Here is a 16,812-nt window from a genome sequence, read left to right as displayed (position 1 = left end):
CAGGTTCATGACCTGAGCCAAAATCGAGTCATTTAACCGATTGAGCCACCCAGGTACCCTGAAGTCATCTGTTTTTTAATGTCTTCAATTTTCTCAGGAAAGAACGAGTATCCATAAATGAGGTCTGAAGAGACAGAAGGACAAATAATTCACCAACCTTGCTTTCTGTGTCATGAACGGTCCAGTGGCCCAGGCCCAATTATACTCCTGAGCCTTAAGAGAATTGTCATGGTGCTAGCATAGTGCTGTGTCCACACCACTACCCTAGACTGGTGACTCCATTTCCAGGGTAACCTTGACCCCATGCTGCCTTGGTTCACCGGCGATGACAGCACACCCCACTGTTAGCACAACCAACTTGTGAATTACTTTTCTTGTCGAGATGATGGCTTTGTACACTCTCTGGGCTTAGCTCTCACATGGTTTTTAGAAAGCCAGCAGGGTTAAATTTGTATTGGTGACTTTGGAACAGAATAAAACTAACGCTATTAAACCTTGACCTTGATCTTAACCTTCATGGTGACAGGGCCAGGCAGTTGACTAATTAGAGGTCTACTCGTTGTGAAGGCAAATGTGAAATGGTAATTCAGACCATTACATAAAAAGAAATTTTGTCATAAAAAAGAATTAAATTTAATACCTAAATCGCATGGTTATAATCCTTAACTGATCACAAGAGTATTAACTGATGTTCACATTTATAGCTATTCTTTCATGTTGCTAATCAGAAAGTGCAAATAATACATCTAGCCTTAAAAGTTCTCTTCTGGCTTTGAAAGTTCAATTTGCTTTGAGAGTCATATGACCCCATCTCCAGTTTTTATTTCCTTACTACCAATTTGGGACTAGAGTGGGCAGTTACGTGACTCATGTTTTCCAAATTCCCTGGAAGCCATAGAAAATATTCCTTTCAAATCCCATTACATAGTCTATTGTCAAAGCTTCCCCCATGGAAATGGGCAGACCATGCTCGGAACACAAGAGAAGCAAAGAACAGTGCCATTGGGAGAGCTATTAAAGAGCATCTGTCCCCTTCTCTCACTAAACATGAGCATATGAAGACCTGCAGAAAGCCCGGACCTCACCCAGTTGTGCAACAAATGAGAGAGACACAGTGAAGTTTAATGGGGCATATCAAGGCTGAGACAGAGGAAAAAGAATATTTTCCCTAAAGAGCTCAAAATAGCGCTGGGAACAGAGAGCATTTAGACATTATTGGATATTGGGTTACTATGGAATTTGTATTATGTCTTTAAAAAATTAAACATAGTTAGCCTTGTTTTAATGCCTACCCCTAAGGATTGAGAGAGAACCAAATGAAAACATTGATCAGTTAAAAACATTACCCCTGGAATGCCTGAGAAATGTCCACCCATCTTCCCCATTTGCTATGCGTGGATAAAGGGAGATCAAAGTATGTTATGATCTTAGTAGCATACACCTACCAAAATGTGTATGATCTTCCATGACAGTGGAAGACAAGACTCTGGTAAACTGATTTTACCCTCATCACTTACAAGCATTTAATAATGGTGAGCTAACACCGCCCTGGAAGATAGAGAGGATTAGGGACCAAATCGATTTTCTTGAGTTTCCCAGACCGATCTCTTAATTCTTATTCATGTAAGCTTCTGAACTTTCCCTGGATGCTTAGAATGAAGGACAAATGAGCCCCTCTTGGCCCTAAGGAAATACTGGTTGATTTTTTTTTTCTAAATCAAGTGCTTGCTAATCCACCCAATGCATTATTTTGTATTAGGGAGAGTGGACTGCATCCACATTATGCCTGGGTGACTGAGTATGTTCATTTCTTCCTTGGGATGTTGGAGGAATTAAGGTACAGACATGCTTTAGGCCCCTTCTTCATGCCCTGCTGAAACAGACACGCTTGAGCAAGCGAGCTGCCCAATTTGGAACACCAAATGCATGGGGGTCAGGCAGATGGTAAGGCTTATATGCAAACAATCAGCCTATCCTGTGGATGCTGTCCTTTTCAGGACCCTGCGGTGCAGCCACATCATGGTGGGTAGACATGGCCATTCTCTCCAGGAACTGGAAAAGTGGAGAGGCATGGATCTGGGAAGAGAGGTCCTGCCGGTAACTGTTATCATTACATGCTGGGAGCAGCATTTTGCTTAGTAATGCCTGTCTGAGTGCAAAAATGGCTTCCCAGCAACTACTTGCCGAAGGACGGTATTTCATGGGAGAATATCATATACCAGCAAGTCAATATTTTCCTTGAAATCTTCACGACATTAATGAAATGTTTTGGTGTGTTCTACCCTAAATCTGAAAGGGCAGAGGCCTTTTCTTTAATTCAGTTGGGAATGTCATTCTGGGGGTGCCGGGGTGGCTCTGTCTTTAAGCATCGACTCTTGATTTCAACTCAAGTCAGGGTCTCACAGTTTGTGAGTTCGAGCCCTGTGTCAGTCTCAGTGCTGGCATCATGGAGCCTGCTTAGGATTCTCTCCCTTTCTCTCAAAAATAAACATTTTTTAAAGAAAAAAATGTAATTCCAAATTTCCCATTCATTAAAGTCATTCTGTGCCCTCAAATATTAACACCATCTTCTCCCGTGGTAGACAGAACCTTTAAAAAAATTTTTTTAATGTTTTTTATTTATTTTTGAGACAGAGAGAGACAGAACATGAGCGGGGGGTGGAGGGGGTGCAGAGAGAGAGGGAGACCAGAATCGGAAGTAGGCTCCAGGCTCTGAGCTGTCAGCACACAGCCTGACATGGGGCTTGAACCCACTAACGTGAGATCATGACCTGAGCCAAAGTCGGACGCTTAACTGATTGAGCCACTCAGGCACCCCAGACAGAACCTTTTAAATCAGGTGACTATGGGGACCATGGGCATACTCCAAGGAAGGATTTGTGCCTTCAGCTGTCAATCCCTTCAGGAACTGCCTTAGCTATAGAGTCACCTTGCCCAAGGGCATGTACCCAATGACTGATGGACGTGGGGGTGTAAGAGCCTGGCTACCCCAGCCTGATGAAATACAGCGCTAGCAGGCAGTCCTGGCTCCGGACCTGGCCCCGAGTTGATTGACGCCCATTAGCTCTATTCCTCTGTGTGCTCGAGCTGGCTTCTCCCTCTTGCTTCCAAGCTTGATTAAGTGCCGATCCCTAATCAATACTTGCACTGCAAGCACCACCTCAGCTCAGGAACCAAGCCAACAGCAGTAATTTTTACATATTTCATTGGCCTATATAAAGGAGACAAGTGCATTTAAGCCGTCTAGTCTCGTTACATGCGTGGCGTATAATATGTGGGGTTCAAATCAATGTTTGTGCTTCCTGTGAAGGCATAGTCCCAACATATTATGCCAGCACCTACTACACGTCGGCTAGAGTGCTAAATGCTGGAGAGATTTGAGGTGAAAAACTCATAGCCTTGCTTTTAATATGTGCCCAGGCTAGAGGGGCCGAGAGGTAACTATAATAAGTGATAATCCACCAAGCCAATGACCTTATGTGGTTGGTTTTAAGTAGCCATTTTAGGGACACTTGGGTGGCTGTCGGTTAAGCGTCCGACTTCGGCTCAGGTTGTGATCTCACGGTTCATGGGTTCAAGCCCCTCATTGGGCTCACTGCTGAGAGCACAGAGCCTGCTTCAGATCCTCTGTCCCTCTTTCTCCTCCTCCTCAGCTCACTCTCTCTCTCTCTTTCTCAAAAATAAATAAACGTTTAAAAAAATTAAGCAGCCATTATAAAAGTAAGGAGAAACATGACTTTAGGTAATAACTCTAACATTTGTATAGCTTTTGCACGTCTGGTTTTCAGAATACCCTTATGGGGTAAGTTAATGATGACAAAAATCTTGCAGATAAGAAACCGGAAGTTGACGTTTGAACTTAAAGTCTGTGCTTTCTTTGCGATTTCCAAACACCCTCTTTTTCTTTTTCCTGAAACGTGTGGACAGAACAAAAAGGAACTCCAAATCCCTTTGTGGCGGAATATCAGTCCTCATTAGCAAACTTGGATAACAGCACGGACACAGAGCGCACAGGACCTTAACCCAATAGAACGTCAGAGAATGTACTATCCTTATATAAACATCTGGAGAAAATAAATACATTCCACATTATACATGAGGCCAAAACTGTGCTTATGATTTTAAAACCCTATCACCCTCGGCTGTAATCATTTTAATCGCTTCAGGGTCCCAGTGTTAGACGAACATGTTAACTTGAATGTTTCTATTTTAAAGTTGTTGAGAGTTGGACAGGACCCTTTAGGGCCACCATCATCATCATCAACCTAGAATCACAGCAGATAATGAAGCAGACGTTGTGATGAGCACTTTCTCTGCTTTATCTCATTTAATCCTCCGGACCGACTTTGAGGTTAATATCTTCAAAATGATCACGAGAACTAGTACCGCCATCATCCTTGCAAAGCGTATGTCAAGTATTTGTAAGTGCATATGTGCTATGGAAATAAATTTAAAGAGGTAAGTTCTCTCCTTGTCAGAGCTGACATTCTAAACCGTGCTTATGGTTTTAAATAACTGAATTCTTCACAACGCATTCTCTTCTATTTTGGTCTACACCAGCAGTGTGTTTTTCCATAATCTTAGAGTCCAATTATGCCCTTTTTCGCATTGGGGCAATCTCATTCCCTTTCCCTTATTTGATTCCACAACAACATTTGTGATTCACAACTTTTTAGGTACCTGCTGTTGGAAGAGGCCACAAGAAACCGTAGTACTAACATCAACACTGGGCATGGAAGGCCAGATGTTCGCCTCTCTCCTTTCATAGAAGTCTTCGATTCTGTGTCTTCTGACTGCTCAACCATTACTCACGCCATTGGCCAATGCAATGTTCTCAATTCTTCTTGCCTGACAGTCTCTCTTGAACAATGCAAAAGCATTCTTGACTATTGTCCTTGAAACGAACATCCTAAGATTTTGACTTGACCATTCACCCACTTTCACTAACTAATTCGAGTGCTCAGCACACATACTGTTGCGTGTTAAGAGCATTGGGTGCGTGGGTGGCTTCGTCGGTTGAATGCCCAATTTTGGCTCAGGTCAGGATCTCGCAGTTTGTAAGTTCGAGCCACACGTTCGGGTCTGTGCTGACAGCTAGGAGCCTGGAGCCTGCTTCAGATTCCATGTCTACCTCTTTCTTTGCCCCTTCCCCACTCGTTTTCTCTCTCTTTCTCTCTCTCTCTCTCTCTCTCTCTCTCTCTCTCTCTCTCTCTCTCTCTCTCAAAAATAAACATACATTAAAAAAATTAAGAAAGAGCATAAACTCTGGGGCCGACTGCCCGAGTTCACATCTCTGCTCTGCTGTTTTGGGACCATTTGACTTTCAGACAAGTTATTTGGCCTTTTAGTGCCTTGGATTCTGCCTCTGTACGTATGTAAAAACTTCAGGGTACTGTTATGAGGATTAAATTGAGTTAAGAGGTGATGTCTAGAAATCTAGAACCATATCTGACACCAAAAAGCTCTCATAAGTATCAACTGCTATTTGCATTACACATTCATAGCTCCAGCAAGCTGTAACTTCTCAAATATAGCTTTGCTTAACTGGCACATTACGCTTCCCCGTATTTTTCCCAGCAAAAAACATGCATTCTTAAGATTTCTCGTTATATGACTCTGTAATAAAAAGTTTTTAGATTTTTTTTTGGTTATAGCACTACATTGATAGAAATAAATCAGAGCTGGCTGTTATTTTATAGCTCAATTTTTAGTTTGGCTGTCCTGCCTTAAAATTACATTCACACTACCTATTAGATCATTTGATTTGCTCTCCTGTGCCCCTGAATCAGGTTTCTCGGGAAACAACCAAAGCAATGAAATGTGCAAAGTTCTCAGTACTTTTTCTGGGAAATTAATTTACTCCAAAATAAATGTATAACCTTCTTATCTTCTAATTATCCAGTTATCCTCCGAAACACTTTCCTCTCTCCCTTCCTCCCTTTCCGGCCCCCGCTCTCCCCTTCCCACTACATAACGATTCCTCTTACATGTTTGACTTAGCAAACCTAGTCTGAAGCATGGTCTGAGTACTGGCCTGCTGAAAGTAATTCATGAAGGTTCCTGTTTCATTAAATTTAAATTTGAGGGGCGCCTGTGTGGCTCAGTTGGTTAAGCCTCCCGCTTTGGCTCAGGTCGATCTAACGGTTTGTGGGTTCGAGCCCCGTGTCGGGCTCTGTGCTGACAGCTAGCTCAGAGCCTGGAGCCTGCTTCGGATTCTGTGTCTCCCTCTCTCTCTGACCCTCCCCTGCTTGCGCTGTCTCTTTCTGTCTCTCAAAAATAAATAAAAAACACTAAAAATTTTTTTAAAAATTTAAATTTGAGGACACCGGACAGGCAGGGGACTATATGCCCCACCCCTAGGACGGGAGGATGATAATAAATAGTACAAGCTTAGGCATCGAAATCATTTACTCCTTACATTAATTTCTACTAAGCTGTGCTAATCAATAGCACACCTGAATCATTTCTTTCTTGCATTAATTCCTGTTTATCCAAAACAGCAGTCTTTTACCCAGAGTCCGACACCTTTGTAGGAAGTCTTGGAGTTGAGCAAAGGGTAGAATATCAAATTGAAATGGGAAATTACAATCCTATATTACCTAAATTTATGTCACCTGATAGAAATGTAATGTGAACCACATAAATCGTTTTAAATTTTGTAGTAGCCACATTAAAAACAGTAACTATAGGGGTGCCTGGGAGGCTCAGATCATGACCTCGCAGTTCAGGGGTTCGATCCCTGCATCAGGCTCTGTGCTGACAGCTCAGAGCCTGGAGCCTGCTTCAGATTCTGTGTCTCCCTGTCTCTGTCCCTCCTCCACTAGTGCTCTCTTTCGCTCTCAAAAATAAACACTTAAAAAATTAAAACAAAAAATAAATATAAACAGATAAAATCAAATTTGACAACACATTTTACTTAATCTAGTATACCCTGAATATTATCGTTTAATCATGTAATTGATAGGAAAACCCACTAATGAGATATTTTACTTTATTTTTGTCGTACCAAGTCTTTGAAATTGGGTGCTTATTTTACACTCACAGTGCATAGCAATTCAAACTACATATCATTTTTGAGATTTTAGGGATGTACCGAAATCCCTGAGAAACACAGCAAATACAGTGGAAAAGTCTCAGAACAAGATCAGAGAGGATGGGCCCCGCAAATTATGAACGAACCAGCTTAGAATCTGGCAAGAAATCGTTGCTGGGACATTTCAGAGACTTCAGTATCAGTGTGGCTTTGCCCAGAAATACTCTGGGAGTCATGAAACCCAAATGTGCTCCTCACTCTAACCAAGTATGGGATCCGGAATAAATGACTTATGCTTTGCCCTACTCAGTTGTTTAGACCAGATTATGGAAATCTCTTCCCATATCACGAATACTCTATACACACACACACACACACACACACACACACACACACACACGCTCTAACACCTCTTCTCAAGGCAAAGGAGATTCGTTTTTAAAAATTGAAGTATATTGGGACACCTGGGTGGCTCAGTCAGTTGAGTCTGACTTCAGCTCACGTCATGATCTCACAGTTCGTGGGTTGGAGCCCCACGTCAGGCTCTGTGCTGACAGGTAGCTCAGAGCCTGGAGCTTGCTTCCAATTCTGTGTGTCCCTCTCTCTCTAGAACCCTCCCCTGCTCATGATCTGTCTCTCTCTGTGTCTCAAAAGTAAATAAATATTAAATAAATTAAAAATTGAAGTATAGTTAGCACACAATGTTGCATTCATTTCAGGTGTACAATGTACGGATTGGACAAATCTAGATGTGATACTATCCTCACCATCAGTCTAAATGAGCTTTTAAAAGACAAGAGGGGGTGGGGGAGCCTGGGTGGCTCAGTTGGTTAAGCATCCAACTCTTGGTTTTGGCTCAGGTCATGATCTCACAGTTTGTGAGTTCGAGCCCTGCATTGGGCTCCGCACTGACAGTGCAGAGCCTACTTGGGATTCTGTCTGTATCTCTGTCCCTCTCTCTCCCTCTCTCTTTCCCTCTCTATCTGCCCCTCCCCTGCTCATGTTCTCTCTCTCTCCCAAAATATATAAAATAAACTTTAAAAAAATAAAAGAAGAATAAAAAAGAAAGACAGAAACAAACGACAAGAGACTCTAAACAATGGAAAATAAACTGAGGGCTGACAGAGGGAGGTGGGTGGGAGATGGACTAAATGGGTGACGGGAACTGAGGGCGCTCATGAGGAGTACTGTGGTACATAAGTGATGAATCGCTAAATTCTACTCCTGAAACAAATATTGTACTGTATGTTAACTAACTAGAATTTAAATTTAAAAAGCAAAAAGAAAACCAAATGAAAGAGCTTTTAAAACATCTGTTGTATTTTCACCACTAAAAAACCTTATATTTTTGCCTACCGAGCTTCTCCATTTCACCTTTTCTTCTTTTCGAGAGTTGTGCATTGTGTGTGGTGATGTGTTATATAAGGGATTAAAAAACTGGAGTGAGCTCATCAAAATCCTGCTTTGACTAATCTGGAACATAGGGAGTTGCTGATCATGCATAGTTCATTTTGAGAATTAAAAGAAATTTTACATATGGTATATTTCATGCAAAATCTATTCAATGTTTCCTTTTCCTTCCCCCGCCCCCACCCTCCAGCTCACTTTTCCTCTCTTCCCTTCTAACAAAGGCAGTGAGCCGCAGATAGCTGGGAAGAGATGGAGGTCATTGAGTAGGTGGGTGGACGGGTCATCCTTTCGCTTTTGTGCGTTGAGGCCCTGGATAGATGCCAAGGGTATTTGAGGAAACAAGAGAGCAATGCAGACTTTCAGGCCGAGTGCTCCTTCATAATTGAGTCCTTTAGTTGCACGGCCATCAAAGGAAACTTCAAATGCCCTGACAGCAAAGCCACCTGGGCTAAATGCAGAAGCAGGATCATGCCGGAAAAAGGCCAGTCCGATAGCAGATATTCTCAGGAAACACTGAGGAGAGAGAACATTGTGAAATATAAAAGCAAGAGCCTTGGGGGCGCCTGGGCGGCTGTCAGCTGAGCTTCCGACTTTGGCTCAGGTCACGATCTTGTGGTTCGCGAATTCGAGTCCCGCATCGGGCTCTGTGCTGACAGCTTGGAGCCTGGAGCCTGCTTCGGATTCTGTGTCTCCCTCTCTCTCTGCCCTTCCTCTGCTTGTGCATGCACGTGCTCTCTCTTTCTCTCTCAAAAATAAATAAACATTAAAAAAAAAAAAAAGCAAGAGCCTAAGTTACACGTCAGAGGAAGCTGGAAAGCATTTGTTAGGTCTGAGGCTTGGAATCTACCACTGGGGCCTGTCTGTGCCAATGTGCAAGGACCTTAAGCCTGTCTTTGTGCCCTGTGTGGTCTCGAACAGGAGGGTGATTTCAAAATAATAAGCTGATGACATGACTCATGGAATATTGACTATGTATTGAGTAGTCTGTTGGACACGATGAGTGCAATATCTCATTTCATCCTCTCAACAACTTTATTGTCAGCAGAGCTTCACACAGAGAAAAATCAAAGCTCAGAGAGACCGAATTGTTCGCCCTGAGTCTCACAATCGGCATGGGCCTCGGGCGCCCTGACCAGAGATGTCTCTGCTCTGCTTAGTAGATTGAGATTCTTTTTCTCTTGGCTCCATCCACCCTGTGTTCCCACACCCACCTAGGACCGACCCTTGAACTGGACGTATTCCCACCAGAATGACTCATCAAAGGGTCAGGATCAAAGGTCAATCTATTCTAAAAACCTCCTACCACTCAAGCCTTTAAAAGACTAGCCTCTCTTCCTGAGAGGTTCTTTGGAGCTTCTAGGAAATCTAGAAACTCCAGCTAACCACTGGGGCCTCGTAAACTTCCAAGGAAACTTGAGGTCAATATTTCCCTGGCCTTGAATCCAAAGTGTTTGGGTGAAACTCAGCTGGACTTTAGAACTCCATAACAGAAGCCCGTCTGGATCATTTTATTCCACTCCCTACAATGATAGAAGTAGAGGTATGGGAGCAGGTCACGTGACATGGCCTTCCCGAACCCAGAGTCACACTGATGGTAGAACAGGAGCGATCCTTAGAGAAAATCTAGTTGAAGGGCTTTGATTTATGCATGAGAGGCTCAGAGAAGGTTAGGTCACAAACCTAGGAAACAGCATCATGGGAATGGAGCTCCCATATCTCCCATGAAGGCGAATGGCTACTGGATGGCCACTCCAACCTCCTGCCCCTCGCCCTGTCCTCCCCACCCCCCCAATGCTCCCATTCAACTCCCCAGTTCAGACCAGACTCAGTGACAGGTGAGCTAAAGAACAACAGACACCTATGTAAGGAAGCACGGCAACATAGCTTCTGATAAACATGGCCTCCTCTTTCCAACAGGCAAGGCCCTACAGAAAGTGCGCATCTCTCTAAGAAGGTCACGGTCACAGCCACATAGCATGCAATAGGAGCCTCCTGCTTCCTTCTAGGGAGACAGACGGTTTCATATCATCAGACTCCCCCTCCCAAAGGTCCTAGCAAACACCATGTTGAGGAACATTCACATTGTGAAGACATTTGGTGCATAGCCTTTAGATGGTGCTAATGCTCTGTTATAATACAGAATCTGCAAGAACTCTATGCTGAGAATCGGGAGGCTGGCTATATTTCAACCCTCCTGAGTTAGGCCATGGAAACACACCCACAAACACTTTTGGAGGTGTTGTGATAAAAGTAACTTTCCGGGGCATTTCACTACCGTGGCAAGGGTTTGGTAATGCTTCATGCACCAGACTAGTCTAAGCGGGTCTCACGCACTCCACACCCTCAGTCCACACTTTAAATGTGAATACGTTCATTTTGTGAGGCCGTTTTCTCCAGTGAACCCTCATTCATTCACTTAAGAAAGAGCTGATGAAACCCAGCATCGTTAATTTCCCCCCCCCCCCGCCCCCGGCTCTGAAAAGAGGGGTGGGAAAAAAAAAAAAACACATCACACCATAGCAACCTTTCTACAGCAGGCTTTTATGCCATTTCTTCCCCCTTCCACGCGTTGTGAGATCCTAAGGCTGTATTTGCCTCATAGTACTGCCAAAAGAGACGATTCCTGGCTACCCAGTTTTTCTTTGCCAGTGCAGCAGTGACAGGCTAAGTCACAGTTGCATTGAGAAACCCTGGACATTCTTGAGGTATTTTTTCTGCAGGAAAGAAAATAACTCCTTGCCCATTCATATGGATGGCTCTGCCCACGTGGGAGCTGATGGAGATTTCCAAAGTGGGATGTTACACTCAGTGTATGGGTACGTGTGTGTGCCCACCTTGAGTAGAGGAGACCGGGGGACTAGGGAGCCATGACAGTCAGGAGGGAAGTAACATTCCAACCCAGATCACCTGGTGAAAACAAGTTTGGGAGGATGGTGATACCATTATTCTAATGTCTGAAATTCTAGTACAATGGGAAAAATCAATTTATGCAGAAAGATCACATGAAGAGCAGAATTAGAACCAAAGGAATAGAGGACTGCCTGGGTGGCTCTGTTAGTTAAGTGTCCCCCTCTTGATTTTGGCTCAGATCATGATCTCATAGTTCATGAGTTTGAACCCCTCCTTGGGGTCCACACTAACAGTGCGGGATTCTCTCTCTCTATCCCTCTCTCTTTGCCCCTCACCTGCTTATTCTCTCTCTCTCTCTCTCCCTCTCTCTCTCTCTCTCAAAATAAATAAACTTAAAAAAACAGGGGTGCCTAGGTAGCTCAGTCAGTTAAGAATCTGACTTCAACTCAGGTCACGATCTCGCGGTATGTGGGTTTGAGCCCCACATCAGGCTCTGTGCTGACAGCTCAGAGCCTGGAGCCTGTCTTTGGATTCTGTGTCTCCTTCTCTCTCTCTGCCCTTCCCCCACTCTTGCTCTGTCTCTCCCTCAAAAATAAATAACAAAAAGAAAAAGAACCAAAGGGATAGATCTCATTAAATGAGAAATTGCAATTCAGTGTCAGAAATAACTTTCTTTAGTTTTTAAAATTAAAAAAATATTCTAACTTACAGAATCACTGCAAGAAAACTACAAAGAATGCCCATATGCTGCACGCTTGGATTCCTCCATTGTTAATATTTAGGGACTTGTCCCTATCTCTTTCGCTCATTTGTGTATTCATATTTTCCCTGAACTTTTTTGAGAGCAAATGCCATGATAAATTCCCTATATTCCTAAACATTTCATCATGGAGTTCCTAAGAATGAGGACACTGTCTTGAATAACCAGAGTAAAATTAAATCTTCCGTATTCAAATTTCAGCAATTGTCCTAATCATGTCATTTATAACAATATTTTTTCCTCTTACCCAGGAGCCCTTAAGATATATTCCTGGGGATGCTAATAAGAGAAAACTTTTTAAGATTTAGGATTTTCAAAGAAAAGCAAAGCTGGAGGCATCACAATTACTAAACACTTCAAGCTATGTAACAAGGCTATCGTGATAAAAATTGGATGGGACTGGCATAAAAATAGACCCAGAAATGTACCCACAACTATATGGTTAATGAATCTCTGACAAAACAGGAAAGAATATCCAATGGGGAAAATACAGTGTCTTCAGCTGTAACAACTTACTTCTAGATATGTCTCCTGAGGCAAGGGAAACAAAAGCAAAAATAAACTATTAGAACGACATCAAAATAAAAAGCTCCTGCACAGCAAAGGAAACAATTAACAAAACTAAAAGGCAACCTACAGAATGGGAGAAGATATTTGCAAATAACATACCTGATAAAGGGTTAGTATCCAAAATATACAAAGAACTTATCACACTCAACACCCAAAAAATGAATAGTCCAACTAAAACATGGTCAAGAAAACATGAATTGACATCTCTCCAAAGAAGACACCCAGATGGCCAACAGACAGAAACATGAAAAAATGCTCAACATCCCTCATCATCAGGGAAATACAATCCTTTGAAACTACTGTGAGATATCATTTCACACCTGTCAGAATGGCTAAAATCAATGACACAAGAAACAGCAGGTGTCAGCGGGGATGTGGAGAAAGGCGAACCCACTCGCACTGTTGGTGGGAATGCAAACTGGTACAGCCACTCTGGAAAACAGTATGGAGTTCCTCAAGGAGTTAAAAGAAGAAGTACTCTGTAATCCAGAAATTGCATTACTAGGTATTTACCCAAAGAATACAAAAATCCTAACTCAAAGGGTTAGGATGGTTATTGCAACATTATCTATAATTGCCAAATTATGGAAACAGCCCTAGTGGCCATGGACTGATGATTGTAAAGAGGATTATATATATATGTATGTGTGTGTGTATGTGTGTGTGTGTGTGTGTATATATGTATGTATATATATCAATGGAATATTATTCGGCCATGAAAAAGAATGAAATCTTATTCACAATGACATGGATGAAGTTAGAGAGTATGATGCTAGGTGAAATAAGTCAGTCAGGAAAAGACAAATACCATATGATTTCACTCATTATGTGGAACTTAAGAAACAAAACAAATGAACAAAGGGGAAAAAGAGAGAGAAGCAAACCAAGAAGGGGACTCTTAACTATGGAGAACAAACTGATGGTTACCAGAATGCAGTGTGGGGCTGGATGGGTGAAAGAGGTGATGGGATTAAGAAGTACCCGGTGACGTATGGAAGTGTTGAATCACTACATTGTACACCTGAAACTAATATTACACTGTCTGTTAAGTAACTGGGATTTGAATAAAAACTTAAAATGATATATGATTTTCAGATATGAAAGGGGCTGTATCAAATATCAAATTCTAAATATCAGATTGGCAAGTATATCAATATGCAGTTTACCAATTCAATGCATGTGGCAGAATAAATAACCTATTTCAATAAATAACCTAAATCACCAAAAACAGTGAGGGCTTTCCATGTCCTATGTGTGAAATTTGCCTGTCCCAAAGCCATGTAAATCTCTTCCAAGTCTTCAGGAAGCTTTATAGTTCCAAGTTTTACATCTAGATTTATGATACACCCCAAATAAATTTTTTGGTGAATGGAGAGAAGTAGGGGTGGAGGTTCTTTTCAAAACTTTTCTTTTTCTATACAGTTGTTCCAGTTCATCTGTTTTTAGAACATTGGGCCTCTGCTAATCATCAAGTATGTTTCCTAGACAAAGGAATTTGGCCAAAGACTTGCACCCAGATGTAGATCTGAGCAGAGAGGGTATTGTATTGAAAGGGTGTGATCACGGGAGGGACTGCGGAATGGCATTCCTTTGTGTTGAACATCAGTGGTTGGGGATTAGTCCTGGAGCTCTGAGGTGTCACTTGAGGTCTTGTGCTGAATTTCAGAAGACCACAAAGGGCTTGCCTGCTGCCCCAGAACGCACCTATTGAGGGCTGGCCAAATAAGCTACCACTCAGGTGAAGTTATGGCTGCCCGAAGCTCCAGCAGTGCCCAAATCACCCAAACGTGGGAATTCCAACATGGATTTAACCTGAAAAAGGATGAAAACCCTGAGATTTCACTTCAGAGCATGGGCTAACTTAGAAGAGACATTCAAGCTGCATTCAAGCATTGGCAGCCATGGAGACTGGGCGTGGAAAGTGAGGCAGAGGGTGGAGGAGCATGGAAATGGCATGGGCAGGCAGGCAGGAACTGACTTGCCTCTCCAGGAACTTCTGTCATGCTAGTAATCTTAGACTGGGCTTTAGGGACTTTCTGAAGCCTCTGAACTATTTTTTTTTTTTTAAGCTTTTTAACTTAGAGACAGAGACAGAGAATGAGTAGGGGTCGGGGCAGAGAGAGGGAGAGACAGAATCCTACGCAGACTTCTTGCTTTCAGCGCAGAGCCCTATGGGGGGGGGGGGCTCACAAACCATGAGATCACAATCCGAGCCGAGATCAAGAGTCAGATGCTTAACCGACTGAGCCAACCAGACTCCCCACTTCTGAACATTTCTAAATGTTGGTGACTTTTCTGTCCAGAGAGCTTTCATGCACAAAAACATTTTTATAATTATGTGTCTTGCTATTTAACGTATCCATGTAATATAAATAAAAACCTACGTGTTTAAGATTTTAAGCTTTCCTCATATTTATAACCTTGGCGAATTTTTTGTGAGGAAAAAAACAATCACCATAATTGGTTATTAGATTCATGTGCACTCACTTCATAAATGTGACAGATCGGATTAAAAATTGATGAAAAACTTAAATGTGAGACAGCAAACTATCAAAATCCTACAGAATAACATAGGCAGCAACCTCGTTGACCTCGACTGGAGCAACTTCTTACTAGACACGACACCAGAGGCAAGGGAAACAAAAGCAAAAATGAACTATTGGCATTTCGTGAAGATAAAAAATCTTCTGCAAAGCGAAGGAAACAGTCAAAGAACTAAAACGCAGCCTACAGAATGGGAAAAGATATTTGTAAATGACATATCTGATAAGGGTTAGTATCCAAGATATATAATCCCTTGGGGTGCCTGGGTGGCTCAGTCTGATAAGCATTCAACTTTGGCTCAGGTCATGATCTCATAATTCATGGGTTTGAGTCCCGTGTCGGGCTCTGTGCTGACAGCTCAGAGCCTGAAGCCTGCTTCAAACCCTGTGTCTCCCTCTTCTTGTGCTCTGTCTCTATTTTTCTCCCAAATATAAATAAACATTTAAAATATTTAAAGAAATGAACTTCTCAAACTCAACACTCAAAAAACAAATAATCCAGTGAAGAAATAGGCAGAAGACACACAAATAAGCATTCTTCCAAAGAAGACATCCAAATGGCTAACAGACACATGAAAAGATACTCAACACCACTCATCATCAGGGAAATACAAATTAAAACCACATTGAGATTTCACCTCACACCTGTCAGAATGGCTAAAATTAACAGCACAGGAAACAACAGATGTTGACAAGGATGTGGAGAAAGAGGAAATTTTTACACTGCTGGTGGGATTTCAAACTGTGCAGCCACTCTGGAAAACAGTATGAAGATTCCGCAGAAAGTTAAAAATAGACCTATTCTACGACCCAGCAGTTGCACTACTAGGTATTTACCCAAAGGATACAAAAATACAGGTTCGAAGGGCTACATGCACCTCGATGTCTATAACATTATCAACGACAGCCAAACTATGGAAAAAGCCCAAGTGTTCAACAACTGAAGAAAAGATAAAGAAGATGGGATGGATAGATAGATAGATAGATAGATAGATAGATAGATAGATAGATCTAGATATATAATGGAATATTACTCAACTATCAAAAAGAATGAAATCTTGCTATTTGCAATGACATGGATGGAGCTAGAGTATATTACACTAAGTGAAATAAGTCAATAGGAGAAAGACAAATACTATATGATTATACTCAGGTGGAATTTAGGAAACAGAGCAATGACTATATGGGAAGGGGAAAAAAGAGAGAGAGAGGGAAGCAAACTATAAGAGACTTTTAGTGACAGAGAACAAACTGAGGGTTGATGAAGGAAGGTGGGCGGGGGGGATGGGCTAAATGCACGATAGGCATTAAGGAGAGCACTTGTTATGATGAGCACTGGGTGTTATGTGTAAGTGATGGATCACTGATTCTACTCCTGAAGCCACTGCATTCTTTGGCTCATGGCCCCCTTCCTGCATTTTTGAAGCCAGCAAAGGTGAGTAGGTTCTGACAAAACATAAAACTTCCTAAGTTTCAAAATATATCCTCTTCCCCCCAAAAGGAAATGCAAATGAAATACAAAATTGAAGAGGAAATTAAGGCTCAGAGGTAAATAAGTTAGTACTTTGTAGACCCAGGGTTCAAACCTAGAATATTTGATTCCAAATCTCTTGCTTTTTATTGCTTTATGGGATAAAGTTCAAAGA

The sequence above is a fragment of the Suricata suricatta genome, chromosome X, assembly GCF_006229205.1.
Source record: "Suricata suricatta isolate VVHF042 chromosome X, meerkat_22Aug2017_6uvM2_HiC, whole genome shotgun sequence".
NCBI classification, from domain to species: Eukaryota; Metazoa; Chordata; class Mammalia; order Carnivora; family Herpestidae; genus Suricata; species Suricata suricatta.
This window is presented reverse-complemented; position numbering follows the sequence as displayed.